This window comes from Lathyrus oleraceus, chromosome 7 (assembly GCF_024323335.1).
Source record: "Lathyrus oleraceus cultivar Zhongwan6 chromosome 7, CAAS_Psat_ZW6_1.0, whole genome shotgun sequence".
Lineage (NCBI taxonomy): Eukaryota > Viridiplantae > Streptophyta > Magnoliopsida > Fabales > Fabaceae > Lathyrus > Lathyrus oleraceus.
In genome coordinates this window covers 450,723,451-450,743,298 of record NC_066585.1, presented here as the reverse complement: position 1 = coordinate 450,743,298, position 19,848 = coordinate 450,723,451, and positions in this window count along the sequence as shown.

Sequence of the window (19,848 nt, the reverse complement as noted above, 5' to 3'; positions counted from 1 at the left end):
CTCTGTCGTTCACAATAAGCCTCGGCAACTTACCGGACAGCACTCCACAAGTGCACTGATTCGGACTCAACCTCAGTCTGAGTTGCCTCAACCCGGTCAAACGACTTGCCCCGGATTCACCAGATGCCCTCTTTCTGCTTGGGACTTTGCTATCATATCATCAACATAGCATTCGATTCTACGATGAATCATACCATGAAACAAGGTCACTCTGATACGTGGCACCGGTGTCCTGCTCCTCTAGAGGACAGTCTTCTCTCCATTGTAGCTTGTGTATAACGACATTGGTACCCAACCCTGGCATATCCTGATACGATCAGGAGAAGGTGTCCACATGCTCCTACCATTCTGCCCTCAACTCGCCTCTGAAGCGGCCTCAATTTTCACTTTCTGACCTCGGCGGTGTCTGGAGTATCAATCTTGACTCGCTCCTCGTGCGGTTGAACCACCTTCTCCTCTTGTTTCAACAACTTGGCTAATCCCATCAGATCACAATCTTCTTCGCCTTCTTCTTTGGCATGATAGCTCGAATTGTCGAAGTCATACAGAGGTGTAACCGAAGTGTTATCAACGAGATCAGGAGAATGGTCACTTTTGAAGTTGGAACGAGACAAGTTCAAAAGAAAAGAGAATGAAAAAAAACATTGCCATTTTTATTTTTTAAAACTGCAAAAATAATTGAAAAACAGGGAACACCGCTTTTAATCACAAAAACATCCATTTATTACTGATGCAAAATGTTGCACAATGAAACACATGAGATGGCCCTTACAATGGACCACTACGTTTCGGGCAAAACGTAGGGTTTTCATGCAAACATAATTGAAAACACAGAAATACTATTCTCCTGGATGAGTGACAGTGGCGATCTTTGAGGCTTTCTAATTGCCTGGTACGCACGACTTTATCCACAACTCGAGCTCGCGGTCACAGTCGATCTCTTCACTTACTGAACAAGCATGATCAGGATCCAGCATTCCTGCACTGACGAAGGTAAACGGTGGATGACGTCCTCTGTTTTATCTAGATGACTCTTGATCTGGCTGATAGCCGACCCCAAACATGTCTGCTTTTACCACAATATCAATGATCCTTCCCCAGCCTCGGGCCTCTCTATTCTTCACCACTACCAGGGCTTCTTTATAAGAGGAAATGGACAGCCTTTTCTCTTTCTCAACAACAAGGGCATTCTCCACCTTGACGGTCTCAATTGTTCGACTTGGTGTCCGTTTCTACTTCCTTCATCTTCTGGGTCGTGTCCCTCATCAATACACACCCCTCTGTGGTGATGGCCGCACAACAATTATCAACAACAGGGAAAGCTCCATCCTTCATCAGAGGTTCTGGGACCACAGACATTGGAACTTTTAACTGATCCTCCTCAGTCACTTCCATTCTGCTCTTGTCCTTTCTCACCATCTTCACTTTTACAGGGCCCTGTCGGGGTACGGGGTTAATATCCCCATTCATTATCTGTGCCAAGCTGATGGTCTTGGAGTCCACCATGTCTTGGACGACATGCTTGAAAGCCCTACAACCCTCAATACTGTGTCCGGGTGCCTCAGAATGGAACTCGCACCTGGCATTCTCATCATAGTGTGCAGGCCTCCGCTGCCGTTCTATGGGAATCAATATCCTTGGCCGGACTAACCCCGGATCCCTCAATCTTTTGAACAGGAGAGTATAAGTCACAGGTGGCTCCTCAAACTGACGATCAACTTTCTCCTTCTTCACTAGGCTCTTAGCCCTCGGTGCTCTCTGTGGAGGTGGTGGTTGTTGATGTGGTACAGTTGGATTACCAACAGGAGTGGTTACAGTGGCAGCATAAGGGTGATAACGATCCTTACCGCGTTCTTTCTTTGTCTCCACACCTCCTGATTCAACCTCTTTTTTGAGTGGACCACTGCCAGAGGGTTTCTTTGCTATAGTGACAGAGGGATTTGTTACTTCGGATGACAGAGCCTTTCCCTGAACTTTCTCCACCATCAGCCACTTCTCAATCTTTTCCAATCTCTCAGCCATGGCTTTCTGCCCCAGGGCAAGCCCTTGCACCACACTGAACAATTCCTTTATCATCTCTTTCATCTCACGAATGTCGGCGCTGGGTGGATCCCTCAGTTTGGATTTGTCGCCCCCAGCAGGATATCTGAGCAGACGAGCTATGCGCACCGGTTGACACCTACAAAACAGCAAATGGGTTAGTATGACTCACACATGCAATGTCTATCCGTACCAGGAATATTTTGTCCTTTGATTCTAGCGTCACTGAGACAAATGATTTTTCCATCAATAACATTCGGACATCTAGATGTCTCTCAACCAGAATCTTAATCAAAGATGGACCTCGAGTACGGGTAGACATGAGTTGAATGCAGGTGAATGCGAAATGATAATGATGCAAATGCATGAATGCATGTCACTGTGCCACCAAGTCATCTGAAGACCCATTAAGTCTCTGAACCAGTCACAGTCATCTAAGGGACCAAGTCACCATAAATCCGACTTGGGGAGTTCCGAAATAAACGGAACCGGAGATTACATCACTATCATCACAGGAACATCCACTAAACGGATGACAGCCAGATCCTCTGAACAGGTACTCTCAAATTCAACCCGGGGATCCGAAATAAACGGAGCCCGCTGATAAACCACGGACAGAACTCCGGCGTCCCAGAAATAAATGTCCATAATTCACAGTCACCATCAGTACCAAGAGTCACCAACAAGTCACCGACTGTACCTGTAATGATCATTCCCTCCCCACTCACGGGTGTCATCTAGGCCAGGGTAAGGTCGAGAGAAACGCAGGATAAACAACCCTTTCAAGAATATCATCCTGTGCACACCAGATGTATGCACCGATAATACCCCATCAGAGTCTGAACTGCTCGTGATATCAATGTTCCGCTAAGTGGCGCATACCACCCGCTTCCCATGAATCACTATATTCCTAAGTTTCCTAGATTTCACTCATAGCCTGGGTATTGGGCCTTTTACCTCGAGTAACTCCCACCCCAAACAGAGAAACACAGCACAGCCAGCAGATGAATATGCATGAATGCAAACATTAATGCACACATAAATGCAAACAATGAATAAATGAATGCAATAAATAACAGCAAACAGCAACCAAAACCCTATCCTAGAGAGCGCTAGGAGAGACTCGCTTAGGGAAGATGGATCAGCAAGAGGTCAACTTCTTTCCTTCCCCAGCAGAGTCGCCAGCTGTCGCATTACGCGAAAAACCGGCGGGAAACAAGAACAACAGAGCCGCCACCGTGCGTTATTTATCCCAAAAGAGGGAAAGGAAACGCTCAGAGTAAACCTGGAAAAAGCATAGTCTCGCGACCAAAGAGAATGGGATCGGGAGTCGGTTATGCGAAGGGAAGGTATTAGCACCCCTACGCATCCGTCGTACTCGACGGGATCCACGCACAATAGGAAGGAAAATGGTTGCTAAAACACTGCTCATAAACAAACATCTACACAGGCTGAAAGAGACACAAGAAAACAAACAAGACTGACTCGGCAGGATATCGCATCCTGAGCCTACTTAGTCTATCAAGCATAGACATCAGAGTCGAAGTAGTTCGGACGGGGAAAACACATGCTCGCTAGGATGTCGCATCCTATGCATACGTATCTTCTTGGACTAAGAAGAATCAGAGCATCCGTAGCTCGGCTCACGCACGCCAAACAAAACCACAGGCAAACGTGGAATCCGAATGCCAATCGCTGGACTTACATCAGATTCCGAACCAAAACGCACACACACTGGAAACCAGATGCCACTTGATGGACTCATACCGGACTCCAAGCACACAACAAGAGGATACGGAATGCCAATAGCTGGTCTTACATCCATCTCCTGACACACACAAGACAAAACAAAAACGGGCGCCTAGAGAGATCAGCTCATCTCCTGCCTACGTACCTCATCTGGTATGAGGATCAGGGCGACGTAGTTCCCCTACGCAGGGACAAAAGACTAGCCTAACCAGATAACAGAGGGAGACACAACTAGGGAGACTAACTCGAGCCTAGATGTTATCATGCATAATCATCCCTAAGTCAAGGTTGCTATCTAACTTGCACAGGAAGCAAGCTAAACCTAAAGCACAGGCAATAGCAAAGCAAACAATTACAGATAGCACACACTATATACACACCAAGTGAGGCTCAAACAAAAGGTTAGGCTGCAAGAGCAAGCCAACTGGAAGGGTAATGTTAGCTCTTAACCTTGACATTGAGAGTCAAGGTGAAGCTGATGAAAGGTGAGTGAAGATGAGACTTCACAGCTCTTATCCCTGGCCTGGGAGAGCTTCAGACAATGAAGTGTGGGTCCAGAAAGTGGGAACCCTTCTACACTTGTGACACTGACTCAACTGATCTTGGGTTAATGTCCACAAGGCATCAACATGTGATGTGAGCCAAGGGACGACTCAACAGAATAGCAGGAGGTGGACTACACACCTCTTGTGTCTGCCAATTGCCTTAACAAAGGTCTTTTCCTGCTTGGGGACAAAAATAAACAAGCACAAACATTGCCTCTTAAGGAGGACTTCAGACAGGTGCCTGGCCAAGTAACAGGCCAGGTCTTCCAGACTACATGGAGAAGAGATCATTATACCTCAGTGCTCAAGCTAGCAAGCAAAGCAAACACAAGTTCACAAGGGAACTATAGCAACTAAGGTACCTGAAATCAGTCCAACATAATCAGTATACCAGACAGACAAAAAGCAAACAGACAATTACAAGTCCACAGCACAAACAGATAACAAGTATCAATGCACAAAGGTGCAAGCCACAAGGACTAAGCATAAATCTCAATGCCTATAAAACAAACTCAAGTTAGTCATAAACAAGCAATAAACCAACTCCAATTGAGTGCACATCATCAAGCATAAGCAATTGTGCTCTTAACCTGAAACAAAGCTCAAATGTGAGAACACAAACCACTAGTGCAAGACTAGGGTCAAAATGGAATCAAAAAGTCAAAACAGAACATGAAACTTATCAAAAATCAAGATCAATCAAATAAGAAACAAATCCAAGTGGTTTCACATTCATATCATCAACCATTATCATTTCATAAGGCAAAGAGTACAAAACATGCAATTTAGAACCTCAAAGAAGCAAACAGAATGGTTCAATTCAAATCGACTCACAAACATTTCAATAAATCCCCAAAAGTTTCATAGTCAAACAGCATTCATAACATGACAATCATACCAAATTTCAAGTTATTTGGACCAAGGGAAGCAAGTCAATTAAATTCATAAAGTCAAGCCAAGTTCAAACAAGCTCATACAAGGCATCAAAACATGCATCCACTTCAAGCAATCATAAAACAGAGATCAAGCATGATAAATGAATGAAATCAAAGCCATGGCAAACTTCGATATGTCTATAATACACATGCCAAATTTCAAGTCTATCCAATTAACCACAAGGATTTCACAAATCAAATAAAATCATGTCTCACAAGAAGTCCACATTTGGTCAAACAGGGGAGAAATTATCAAACAAATAGGAAATGCATTCAAAAATTCCAGGAAAATTCACATTCAAACTCAACACTCATAAGTATCAACATGCAAAAATTCAGATTATTTTGAGTTCATATGGCACGGTAACAAAAATCAAGAAGTTGGACAAGAATGGTGTGACACAAATTGTCACACCTCTATTCAAAAAATCATATCTCACAATCCAGAAACTCAAAAATCACAAACCACATATCAAAATGCTCCTAAAGGTGTCTAGAATATGCACAAAACAATTCAGCCTCATCCAATTAAGCATCAATATTTCACAAGCAAAATGGTATGGAAGGTACAAATTGGATACACGTGAACAAACCCTAGGCAAAACAGAAATCCACACGTGCATAAATTCTGGAAAAATCACCATAAAAAACTAGAGATCATGAGGAACATTTCACAAAAAATCCCACATTATTTGGATAAATATTGAATGACTTATGATTTTTCTAAGATCAGCATACAAAATGAAATAAAAATTGAAATCAAAAATGAATTAATGGATTAAATGGAAAATAATGGCAAAATCGTAATTATGGAGCAGCAATGGTGAAACGCTGCGTTTCATTTTATGCAGTGGCACGATATGATTGGACGCATGGCAAAAAAACACGGATTACATGCAAAACATGGAGAGAACAGATCAAACGCGCTTCTGGCTAGGGTTCTCCATCAAACTCATGCGTTCTTCATCCAATTTTCCAGCAAGAACAAACATTCATGAAAATCTACAAACTATATATCCATGGATTCCTCTTCTCATGCACATGAACAATATAACAACAATTAAGCTTAATTCATGCTAACAAACTCGGATCGATCAAAACAAGTTTCACTCATCAAAATTCAAATCAACATAACTCTCTCAAAACTCAATGAAATTTCACGATTCAAAGTGCAGCATGTTCAGCATGGGAAGATCTATCAAAAGCATAGCCTAATTTCATGAATTGAGAGTTTTGAATTCCAACCTTGTGTGAAGTGCAGATCTCGATTTGGAGTTTTTTGGCTTCGAAATGTGAAAACAGATGTTCCTTAATGATGCAGAAGATGAATGAAGTGAGGATCGTGGCTCAATTGTTCTCGAAACAGCTCCAATCAACACTTGCCATGGAAGAAGCTCAATGTAACAGTTCTTGAATAGGCTTTACCGTGGTGAATTTCTGCTTGCACAAGCTTCAACAATGCTTGGAGATGATGGATCCTTGAAGATCAACACAAGTTCCTTTTGAAAATTTGCAGAAAAAGTGAAATGAAAAGTTGAGAGAATTTTGGATTTTGGATTCTAGATCTGAGATGAATGAATGCTAATGTGATTTTCTGTTAGGATTAGTTATTTATATGAGCTGTTAATCATTTTTGTTAATCCCAATTAGCTGAAATGAAAGTGAATTAGTGAAATGCGTGTTTATGTACAAATTGGCCAAAACACCCTATGCACACGATAACCTTGCTACAGTACACGAATTTTAGCTCAAACAAATCCCAAATGTTGATTTAAGACCAAATGTGAAGCTTAAAAGTGTAGCAAATGCATATTTTGAAAGTGACTTTTTTAACTCTCCCTTTTTAAATTCAAGTCACTTGGAAAATGCCATTTTGATGTGATGACTTTTGATGAAATGTGATGAAGGATTTGGATAGAACATGTCAAATGTGACTTGTAGCAAGAAACCCCACTCAATTTGGCCAAATGGTGTGCAAGTTATCCCTCGTTGAAGTTCAAAAATTCTTGAAAATGATTTGATCACAACTTGCCAACCACACATGAGAAATGAGTGTTCTTGGACTTTTTGGAAAGGTGAGAGCAAGATCTTCAACTTTCATGTTGGACAAAATTTCATTTGAAGCTTGTATGATGATGTAAATTTGAGGAGAAGACCTTTCCATTTTTGGCAGTTTGAAATTACAGGTCACTTACTATTTTTGGAAACTTTTTATCTGACCTCAAATTCTTCAATCTTGATATTTGAAATGTCAAATGAGACTTGTATGGACATGAATGAAGCCTTTCAAACCAACTCCCACCTTCAAATCCTTGAATTCAGGCACAGTTGACCACAGTTGACTTTCTAGGGTTTCAGATGACATTCAACTTGACTGTTGAGCTTTGATCATCCAATCCTTGGTCAAACCACTTCAAAATGATCCTTTGGTCATATGAACTTATTGAACCAACCCTAGGGCTTTGTCTCAATAGGATTTGCACTTGCTTGCTTGCTTGACTGATCTCCTAATCAGTTGACCTAATCTTGTCTGATGACTTGCACTTGGGCAAAGGACAATGCAATGCTAGGCAGTGGACTATGTTATGTTAATGACCTAATAATTAAAATGTATGTCCAAAATTGAGGTGCAAATTTGAGGTGCAAATTTGAGGTGCTACACTATATATATAAGTTTTGACTCTAAAGAAGTGATGTATGATGTCATTAGATTCTGAACCTAGTGCACTCTGATTCTGAGATGTGTGTTCTACAACATAACCAAGCTCTAGACTACTCTACTCAACACTTATGAACATTGTCTATCCAAAGCTTTATGACTCTGAAGTTTTTGACACTATCAAGCTCTGAAGTCTTGCGCTCAAATAACTCTGATGAACTGTGTCATCAGACTTTGAAGATTGGGTTCTGATGAACTGGATCAAAGACTTTAAAGACCAAGTTTCTGAAGATTCTCTAAACTAGACTCTTATTCTTCTTCTATGCATGCTCCATCACCTCTCTATCAGAAGCCCATGAATATTGAAGATAAGATCAAAAAGGTTTTACATGAGAAATTAGTACACAATACAAGATCAAATACTCATTCCGCTACACTGATATTATGGGCTAAGGAATGTACAATTGTACCACTATGTCTCCCATTTTCATAGACCGTTATGCAAGGATACAAATACGTTTGTTTACTTCACTTCTACCCTCCAACAGATCTTTTCATGTCCTATATAAGGGAGTCTCAGAAAAACGAAACAGTAACGAAGACAACTAGGCAACCAAGTGCTAAGAATATCATTAGGTGAATATTGCATACTGTGAGTATCTTTGAGAGAAACGAAACATACATATAAGGAACTTTTGTTCATACTCTTCAAATAATATATTTCGTGTGATATACTTGTAATTCATTTACGTATTCTGCTTTCTTAGAAGTATTTTGTAAACACGCTTTATATCTTAATCTTTGTGATTGTATTTCCTTGAGTGACTAGGGTTTAGTTAGAATTACTCAAGAAGCCATTCACATTTGGTCTTTGTGTTGTAATTAAGTTTGGTATAATGGATTAAGTCCTTGTGATAAGGCGAAATCACCTTGGTGGGTGGACTAGAGGTAGCTTTGTTAACAGCGAATCAGGATAAAAATAATTGTGTTCATATTTTTTATTCTTAGTTTTCTGTTTGTCTCTTTTGTCTGAAAAAGTTATATTTATTGAAACCCAATTAAAACCCCTCATTTCTTGTGTTTCCTTTACCATTAAAATACACACCATACCCCGTATGAAACTTGATGTTCCCAAATTTGATGGCTCGGATGCTATAGGATGGAGATTCAAAATCTCCCAATTTTTTTACTACCATCAAACACTGGAAGCCAAAAGACTCACGGCATCCGCCTTTTACATGGATGGACCAGCTCTTAGTTGGTATTAATGGATGTTCTGCAACATCTTAATCACTACTTGGGTTCGATTCCTACAAGCCTTGGAAACATGTTTTTCATCATCATATTATGACTACCCATCTAGCTCATTTTCCAAACTAGTTAAATGCACCTCAGTCAACGAATACCTCACATAATTTGAAAGCTAGCTAACTGCATCGTCGATCTTCCCCAACCATTTATCATCAGCTGTTTCATCTTCATACTCTCATGTGAGATCTTCCGCAAAGTTCAAGTTCTCCGACCAATTTCACTTACACAAGCCACCGCACTTGCCGAACTCTATGAAGATAAAATTGAATAACGTTATCGTCTCTTCAAAAACAAAACTCCATCTACAATCCCTGGATCTAGAAACACCCGGAACACAAACACCTCCCTCCCATTACTACCTACACATAAACCTAACTAACTCAACTTCATAAAACTCTCACCGGAGGAAATGTCTTCATGCCGTGAAAAATGCATATGTTATGATTCTAACGAGTGCCATGGCACAAAAAATGACCACGGGCATTCACACGCTCGATATGATAATAGAGTCGCCCCCGAACTTTATTTTATCTAAGAGGAAATGGGAAATATCGATAAAACCCCTAAAAGAAAAAGCAAATGGCTATCGCAACCAAATTCAAATTCAGGAGTCGGTTATGAGAGGGGAAGGTATTAGCACCCCCTCACATTTGTTGTACTCAACGGGAAGTGTTGTACCCCAAAATTTACCCTATTCTTTTTTTGACAATAGTTGGCTTATATTTTATCATCACATACATTCATTCATATCATTGGTTATATGGTTATGATATCAGGGCATCTCTCTTGTGACTTTCTCCAAGCTTTAGAAGAGAGGGCAGTGACAATAAATACAAGGAGGGTGGGATACCCTCAACCTATTGATCATTTAAGATACAAGGGTTTCATCATGCCCTAGGACATCTCAAATGGCTCATTACTTCATCATTTGAATGAGAATTTCAAGAGAATGGAAGTGGATCACACTCTCTTATCTCTTGATCCCTGAGATAGAAATGTTCATTATATCAGTATGTGGCATACTAATGGACCAATATTGGATCATCTTTATCCTATTATCATACAAAACACCATTGTTCCAAAGTTCTTTTCATTTTCCCTAGAAGAATCAAGGTTTTGAAGATGTCCACTCCTATCTTACCATTTTGACTGAAATTAGGGTTTGTGATGAAGTCATTTTATTTCTGACTTTTTGAGCAAGACTTGATTCCATGGTATTCTATGTGTCCCTAAGTTTTTATGTCTATAGGATTGGCCATTAATTCCATTCGTAAGAGGTTCAATTATTCAGATTTGGTTTGATTCAATTGGGGAAAAGTCAATTGGGCAGGTTAAAAAGTCAATTTTTGATTTATTTATTTTGTCAAAATTGGTCTATGTGTGAAATTTGATCAAGAAAAGTCAAGAGACTCATCAAAAATCAAGAATTGTGGAAAGTTGCTCAATTGGAAATTAGGGTTTTTGAAACTTACTATTTTTGGCAAGTTTGGTGTTAATGAACAGCTACTTTCATAGCCTTGGTTCTATATGATCAAGACTCTAAATCAAGTTGACCTTAACATGGATTTTGTTCTTCTCTCTCCAAGCTTCAAGGAGGTACCAAGATTGAAGTATTTGGATCATCATAGCTCAAGATATCACTCTCACAAGTCATTACCTTGGATTGATTGAGCGACCTTTATACTGAGTAAAATTTGTCTAAGTTTTTGTTCATTCCAAACCATATACTTCATTCCCATTTTTCATAAGGTTACAAATCTTATTTGGATTCAATCTTAACATGAAAGTTGTAGGGCACTTTCTCCTCTCCACTTTTGCTTCAAACATTTTCACATTTGGTAACTTGAGGAACAAGTTATGGACATAACAAGTTAGGACCTCAATGATCACTATTTGACTTATGATTGTCATTATGATATGCAGTTTCAGGTAGTCATCTTTGTGGCCATTTTTGAAGGAGCTCAAGGATTTATTTCAAATTGTCCCCAACATGAAACATGTTCCTCTCATTTCCCTTTTTTCAAAAAGCTCTGACTCGTTCCATTTGTCCAAGAGGACATGAAGTTATGTTGGTTCAAAGTCACCATGTTGCAAGCTCTACTACCTCACTTTCTTGGTCGAATTGGTGAAGGATGATGCATTCCCTTGTAGAAAATCCATTTCCACACAACCAACACACATTTTCTTTGCCTCAAATGGACCAACAATACCTGACTCGTGTGATTACACATCCTATCCAAACTTGGCAAAATTGGGAAATATTTTGTATCTATCTTTTTCTCTCTCTATTGAGTCACCATCCTGAGCTCCCTCACTTCACATCTTGCTGCCAAAAACGACACAACACACGCATTCCTTACAATTCAAACGTAACCTTGCTTGCCAAACATCTTTTCTACATGAACTGACCAACTTGCCTTCCAACGGATTTGTACAAAGGCAAGGTATGACACCTCATGTGCAGGAGGATATTTAAACTAACTTTAACCTAATTATGGGGAATAGAGACCATTTGGAAGGAAGAAGAAACTCGGGAGCTACAACACTTCACAAAAGGTTTTCACACTTCATTTCTGGATTTTCATATTCACTACTCATTCAACGCCATTTTGGTTTCAAGAAAAGGGCCAAGATTCATTTGCCTTACTTCTGCAACTCTTTTGATATCAAGAAGATATGGATCTTCTCCACTAGGCAAACCATCTTAACACTATATCTCTTTCAGTTTCAATATGCACATGCCATAAAATGATTAAAAATGTTGTTTGAAGCTAGCCCAACGTGTTATTTTCATCTGAATACCTGAATATGTGATGCTTAAGTTTGCTTGAAATATTGGTTACAGTGTGTTTTCTCCAACTTTCATGACTTATTTCTCTTAAACTAAACCATGTTTTTAAGTTTTGCTTGAGATGTTATTGTAGTGCTCCACGAGATCTCTAATTTTTTTATTCCATTCATTTTCATGCACTGTGGAAGGAGATATTTGGACTGGAAATGAACCCTTTAAAATCGAGATTAGGGTTTGTATGTGCATGGCGTAAGGTAGGAGACACTTCGCTGGCAGGTTCTGATTGGTTGGGGTTTTGTTTTGTCCACTAGCGACTTAAGTAGAACATGACCAGTTGAGGTCATTTTCACATGTTTTTTGTACATTCCATTTGTTTTTATGATGTCACACTGCAAAAACCTGGCTTTGGGTTTGGTTTGGTTTCTGGGACTAAAGACTTCGCTTTCCCCACCCCCTTGTATTGGGCCCATGAGCGTGTTTAATTAGAAACCAGTTCATTTCATTTTACTTATGCACCCCGTGACCTTTTTCACTTGTTTATATTATTCTGACTTTTTCTATTTTTTTAAATTACTGCCCTTATGTCAAAAATTCCCAATTAATTCATGGTTGTTATTTTGGGTATTATTTGCTTTTCCATTTTTTTATTTTTTATTTTTTATTTATTTTGAGTATTTATTTAAATTATTGTATTTAAGTAGGTTTAATTAATTCAAGTTGTGTATTAAGGTTTGATTTTTTATTTTCCCATTTAATTTTGACCCAATATTTTGTACACTTTTAGACTCATGTACATAGGTCATTTGGCATAAATTTTAATAATTTTAAGATATTTTTTAGTCTTATTTTGGAATTTGAGTTGGTTTGATCCACTAGTGATGCTTTGCTTGAATGTTAGTTTTGTTTGAACACTTGGGCATATAATTTTTAATATATATTTGGGAAATTTCAAGTTAAGGGTTTCACCTTACTATGTCTAAATTTTCATAATTTTTCTTTGCTTTTAAACTTTTTTCTTGAATTATCCAAGAAAGCTTATTTCTTTGTGATACATTTTGCATATAGTTGAATATTTTGGAATGCACTTGTGCAACCATGTAGGATATCTCTCTCATTCTCTCATTGACCTCATAATCATCATTTAAAGGTCTTAAATTCATCCATGTGACCCCTTTTATTTCCAAATTATTGTTTCTTTGTTTGATTGCCTTGAATCGTATTTGCTTGCTTTAGAGATCATAGTTTAGATTGTGTCTTGTGCATTCCAACTTGAGTACTATGGGGCCAATTTAATTTGATCCCTCTTGTCTATATTTCTTATTTCCTTGGTCTTGATGTCCTTGTACCTTGCTCTTATGATTCTTTGAATGGTATTCCATTGTCATTCATCATGATGACACATTAGCAGCTACATTCCCCTTTTCCTTAACCTAACTTTGAGTTTGGTGGATGGTAAAACTCTTAGGATTTTGGGATCCATCCTTGTGTATTTCAATGTTACACCCATCCCATTTCTTTATGCCACAATTTTCTTTTATATTGCCTTTTACTCTGGTTTGATAAAGGATTCATTTTCTAGGATGATATCTTTACTTGTTTATCAAGTTACTTGACTTTGATTTGTGTGTGAAGTTTGGATGACTTCTTTTGTTAATCTTAGACATCGTCTTGAGTTAACTTATTACACAAGTATCACATTCCTTAATATCATGTGCATGCTTCCATTGTTTGATTATTTCTTGTTTAAGCTTCTTTGAACTTGTTTAATTGTTTGCTCATTTTTTTGGCCTATCTTGAGGCATGGCTTGTATGATTCATTCTTGATGTTTGAGTGACTTATATATGAATTTTAATGTGCCATATACTTCTGACTTATTTGTTTTGATTCCATTTTCCCATGATTATATTTTATATATACTTGCTTGAAGTTCATTAGCCTTTAGGAGCATGACTAAGGTTTGACTTTGATTATTATCTTGTCTTAACCTTGGAGTATGCTTTGATATGGTGTCTTTGTGATGTCTTAAGTTTCTATATGCATTGATGCAATATTTTGATCTCAATCCTATACCATTCCCTTTGCCATGTCTAATTGTTCACATACTTGTGGTCATTTCCCTTTGCAAATCTACATGATGATTGTGTGCTTTTTTTATTAAACCATATATGCATGACCTTTAGAAGTAAGACATGTCATTATGTTCATGTGGATGTGATGTTGTTGATTTCGACTTGATAACTTGCCGTTTTTCTTATATCATTCTTCCACGACTTGATATGGATTGCTTTGTTGTCTTTCATTTATTCTTTCATGACTTGATATGGAGAGCTTTGCCTTTATATTCTTTTATCTCCCCCCCCCCCCCCCCCCCCCCCACATGACATGATATGGATTTCTATTACTTTTCTTTTACCATGACTTGATATGGCCTACTCTGTGAATTTATTTCTTCTTTCATCATGATTTGATATGGATTTGTCTTCCTTTATCTCTTTTCCTTGTATGGATAACATGGTCCCCATGGGATTTCTTTGGTTCATTCTTGGTTAAGTTTGAACTAAAGTAGACCTTAGGCTCTTTAGCCAAGCATGACAACATTAGGTAGACCCCCTTGATCCTTAACCCTAGGTCAATCTTTGCATGTTAATCTAGGTAGATGTTTCCCTTTTACCCTAACTTTAGGACCACTATTGCATGCCAACATTAAGTTTTTCTTTAGAATTCCCCGAGATTTTCCATTTTGTCTTTTGCATTCATTCTAAAACAAAAACCATTTCTTAATCAAAATCCAAAAAACATTCTAATACTACTTGAACTCTTTTAATAATAAGAGAGGAGTACTCAGATACCCCCTGCCTTAGGTGGATCATTTGATGTATTCATTCAACCAAAATACTCAACCGATCAAACTTCTTTTGCCGCTTGGCTTTTCTTATGAAAAATTTAAATAAGGGTGGTTACCCATAAAAAGCACCAACAAACCATAAAATTTTAAGAAGAACTACGGTGCTCTGATTCTTTTTGATACGTAGGGATTGGGTTGCAGAGCCTAAGCTAGCGCAATAATAAAACTTTCTTTTGTTTATAATTCCATTTTTGCACACATTCCTTTTAGTCAGTAAGTTTTATAATAAACACACCCTTTTGATTAGAACAATAATAGTGGATCATGTAGAGTACTACAGACGTGAGGGGTGTTAATACCTTCCCATTGCATAATCGACTCTCTTACCCATCTTTTGGTTGCAAGATCATTAGATTCATCCTTCCGTAGGTTTATTCAGTGTTTCCTTTCCCTCTCATGGGATAAATAATATTGGTAGCAACTCTATTTCGTGTGCGCGTCTCTCCAAGACGCGACAGGAACCATTTAGTTAGATTTACGAATAGAATATTAGCTTACGTTACTTGTTTTATTCTAGTAATTAAAAGTTTAAAAGAAAAAAGAAAAGGGTGGAAAAAAATTTTTTTATTAGGGTACTTGACAAGATTGTGAGTCTTTCTCCTACGTATCCTTAGGTGTGATAGGAAATTCAATACTACGTAGTTCTGAGCAAGACAAATGTATTTTAGGATTGTTTTTTGGTATAGTGCTTAACGATACGTTGAATCTTGCTCCTACGTATCCCTAGGTGCGATGGGGAATTCAAAGCTACATAGATCTTGGTAGCAAATGAGTGTTCATTGGTTGGTTTTAGTGAATGAATGTTTAGGTCTCATTTGAGTGGTTAAATGTTGCGTGTATGCTCATGCAGGGCGGCTTAAGAATTTGTTTATATCTCATTAGGATGTACAAAAGTTAAGAGCACTTTGAAGTGGATCGAGTTATTAAGTATTAAGTGGATGAAGAATGCTCGAATGGTCGAGCTATACGGCTTATATCCAAACAATCGAGGGAAAGAGTGGTATATGCCAAACTATTCCTTTTTCATATTATTTATGAAAGATGTTTTAAATGATTAAGTATTTTTTATTTGATTTAAAAATACACTTGATAGGATCAAGCATTTTATTTGCGTTGGTTTAGAATCGATCCAAAGATTTTGATTTAATTGCGATGAATAGTGAAGTTTTTGAAAACCACTTGATTTTGGACCAAGGTTTTTATTCTTTTTTAAATGTTAATTTTATTTATAAATTATTTCATTTAATTAAATAAAACTACCTAATAAAATAAAATGAAAAGGAATAAAATAAAAAGGGAGAGGGGTGCATTTTGTACATAGGAATGATGCATGAGTAAATGAAAGGGAAAGAATGGGCTAAAGGCCCACCACCAAAACATGACAAAAATGATATAAGTAAAAAAAAGGTGTTGGAAGCATATTAGCCTAAGGCGTAGAAAGGCCCAAGGGGTGTTGGCCCAATCAACTAGGCCAAAGGAATGAACATGTGGACTCAACCTTACGCGTAGGATGGACAGTCGACGATCTAAAGGCCAGGAAAAGATGCACAAACTGATTATGGTGTAGGTCCCTACATGGGACCACTGGTCAAAAGGATTAGTAAGAAAATCCAAGGGTCCTAGTGCAGCCACGGGTCGAAATAAAGAAAAGAGGAAAAAAGAACAAAAAGATGGAAGGCGCATGTGTAGACTCATTCTTCTTTCTACTTTCTCTCACTTTGTATTCTCCCCCCCCCCCCCCCACACAACCCCAAAACACAAACTTAACACTTTTTCTTAACCTTTTTGAATCAACATGGAAAAAATGGAAGAAATGTTGATGAACACGATAAAGGTGTTCAACCAAATCCAAATCCAATAACACCAACCCCACTCCAATTTTCACGCTATCACGAATATGGAATTTAATTAAACAAATTCACAACAAAAAATGCAAATCTCCTTTAGCCCCAAAACAAAATCCTAAATCCCTTTCCAATATTTCAACAGATTTACAACAATGTTACATCAATTAGAATGCAAGGAATAAATAAACAAGCAAGAAACGTAAATCTAAATTTCTCATTCTTCTTGTGTGATGGTGTTAGGGATAGGTTCTTGAGAATTTTGCAGGTCTTCTCTAAGGTTTAAAGTTAATTATGCATAGATTTAATAGGTTTTTTAGTGTATTTAGAGAGTGAGTAGAGGGTAGATTTTATATGAGGATTAAGGAATGAGGTGGATCCATGTGATGAATTTTGGGGGGGAATTTTGTAAGTGTGAGGGTAAGATAAAAAAAATGGGTGAGTTTTTTTATGTATGTGAGATGGGGATGATGGTCGTGGATATTGGTAAATGTTGTGACCATGTAAACCTCGTGTATTGAACATAATTTCATCAATTCAAATTATCTCTTGTTTTATTCACATTGCTTTAATTTCAATTTTTTTATTGCTTGATGAATTATATGAACGATGTTGTTGTGGATGTATGATGTAATATAACTCGTGTTCAATTATTTTTGTTCTTCTTCCTTTACTTTTGCGTGTATGTTGAATGATGGTATGGTTATGGGGATAATGGTATACTTCATGTGTATTATGAAAACAGCTAGTGCAAATCGCGTGAACGGGATTTGACCAATTGCAATTCATTTTTTTTCATTTTATGTCAATTTTATTTTTCAATCTTATTTTGATTTCAATCAAATTGTTTTTTATTAATGTAATGTGTGAATGATAATACTGCTTATGGAGAATGATTTTGATGATGTTACGTGAATTATAACATTGCCCCACCTTAATTCATTTTGGAATGTCATTCTTATTTCACTTTCAAGACCATAGTGATATGATATGATCTTGTTTTATTATTAATGAATGGGGCTGGTTTTTTGTGAGTGAATGTTAATGGTGATGTGTGATGATGATGAATGGTGATGCCAATTTAATTACTTTTTTGGTTCTTTTTTTTCATTTTTTTGGATGATCGTGTAAAACTATGGCATAGTGTTGACCTTGAAATATGATGATACAACTTTGAGAAAATAATTTTTAGTGCATATGTGAAAAAGCGATGGAAGGTGGTGTAATGACATGAGATGAAAAATGGAGAAATTAAATTGGTCTTATTACCATAACCTTATTATTTCAAATTAAAAAGATGATAACATTATGATGAATAATGCCATATAAAAATGATCAATTGACTATTTTTAAAACATGACTTTAGAATTCTGAAATGCAATGAAGATATGGATTGTAACATGCACAAGATGGACCTCACACTCAAAATGCATAAGTCTTTCCTGGTTAACTTTTATTTTGGCTCAGAAGAACCATGCTTAGAGAATGCAGTGCATGCAATGAAAATGAACTAAAATGAACAGATAAATTTGGTGGGATAAAATTAGGGTATGGTAATGAGACCTTCACTCCTCAACACAAGTGCAAAGCAAAATTATTCCTTCTCATCATAGAAGACTCATCTGAACCTTCACTAGAAATGTTAAAACCACCACATTCCTTTGACCCCGAATCCCCAACCACTGGTAATGAAACAACCACTGAATCCCAAATTAGTATTTACACCCTCTTTAAGTGTACCGCTACTTCCATTATCCACATCAATGGACATATTTCCAACAACCTCATCATCTTGTTAATCAATGATGGAAGCATACACAACTTTATTCAAGATAGAATTTCAAAATTCCTTGAGTACCCTTCAGCCCCTACCAACATACTCAAGTGAATGGTTGGTAACGACAATAACCTCGACTGCAATAAACTTTATGTTGGTGTACCTCTTTCACTATAATCAGAAAATTTTGTCGTTGATTTTTATGTTCTTCCCCTTTGTGGAGAAGATGTCGTTCTGGGTGCTCCATGGCTCCAATCTCTTGAGCCACTGTTAATGGATTACGCCCAACTTAGTCTCACCTTCACACGCCAAAACAAAAATAAAACCCTTACTATTGAGAAAAAAGGCCCAACTGGCCCCAGCATCGACCCAGCAAGTAAAGCACCTAATCCAAACCCATTTCACAATCAAAATATTATAGAACCAAATCATAAACCCTAACCCAGACACACAAACTGACCTAGAGACAGTACACCAAATACCTATAATTCACTCCTTCCTTCTTTGTTTTTTCACCCTTTTCAAATCATATTCACAAATCGACATCCTCGTCAAATTAACCACCACATTAACCTACTACCTAACACAAAAACAATCAACACATGTATCGGTACCCCTATTTCCAAAAAAAATGAAATTAAACTTCAATTTCAAAATATGTTGGAAACCAAACGCATCCAACCAAGACAGATGGAGGATGGTGTTTTTGCATTGACTACAAATCTCTCAATGCCATCACCATTCGTGACCACTTCCCAATGCCCACCATTAACGAATTAATCAATGAAATGGGCAATGCAACTTGGTTCTCCAAACTCGACTTTCGATAAGGATTCCACCAAATTTGTATGCATCCATATGACATTCCAAAAATAGCTTTCATAACATACCATGAACACTAAGAATTTTGTGTTATATTCCACCTTCTAAGCCGTTATGAACACCTTACTACAACAATTCCTTTAGAAAATTGTGATTGTTTTCTCTGACGACATTATCGTCTACAGCATCTCCCTCGATGATCACTTGGAACACCTTGAACGTTTCTTTACAATTTTGATGGAAGAAGAATACTAATTGAAACAAACCAAATGAATCTCATCTCAATTCCATTTAGAATACCTGGGACATGTGGTATCAGCATTTGGAGTTAACCCTGAACCATTAAGGATACATGTTATCCTTGATTTAGCATTCCCTATAAATATCACTACTTTGCGAGGATTCTCGGGACTCATTGGGTTCTATTGCAAATTCATTCAAAGGTATGCATTTATTGCAACATCCCTTA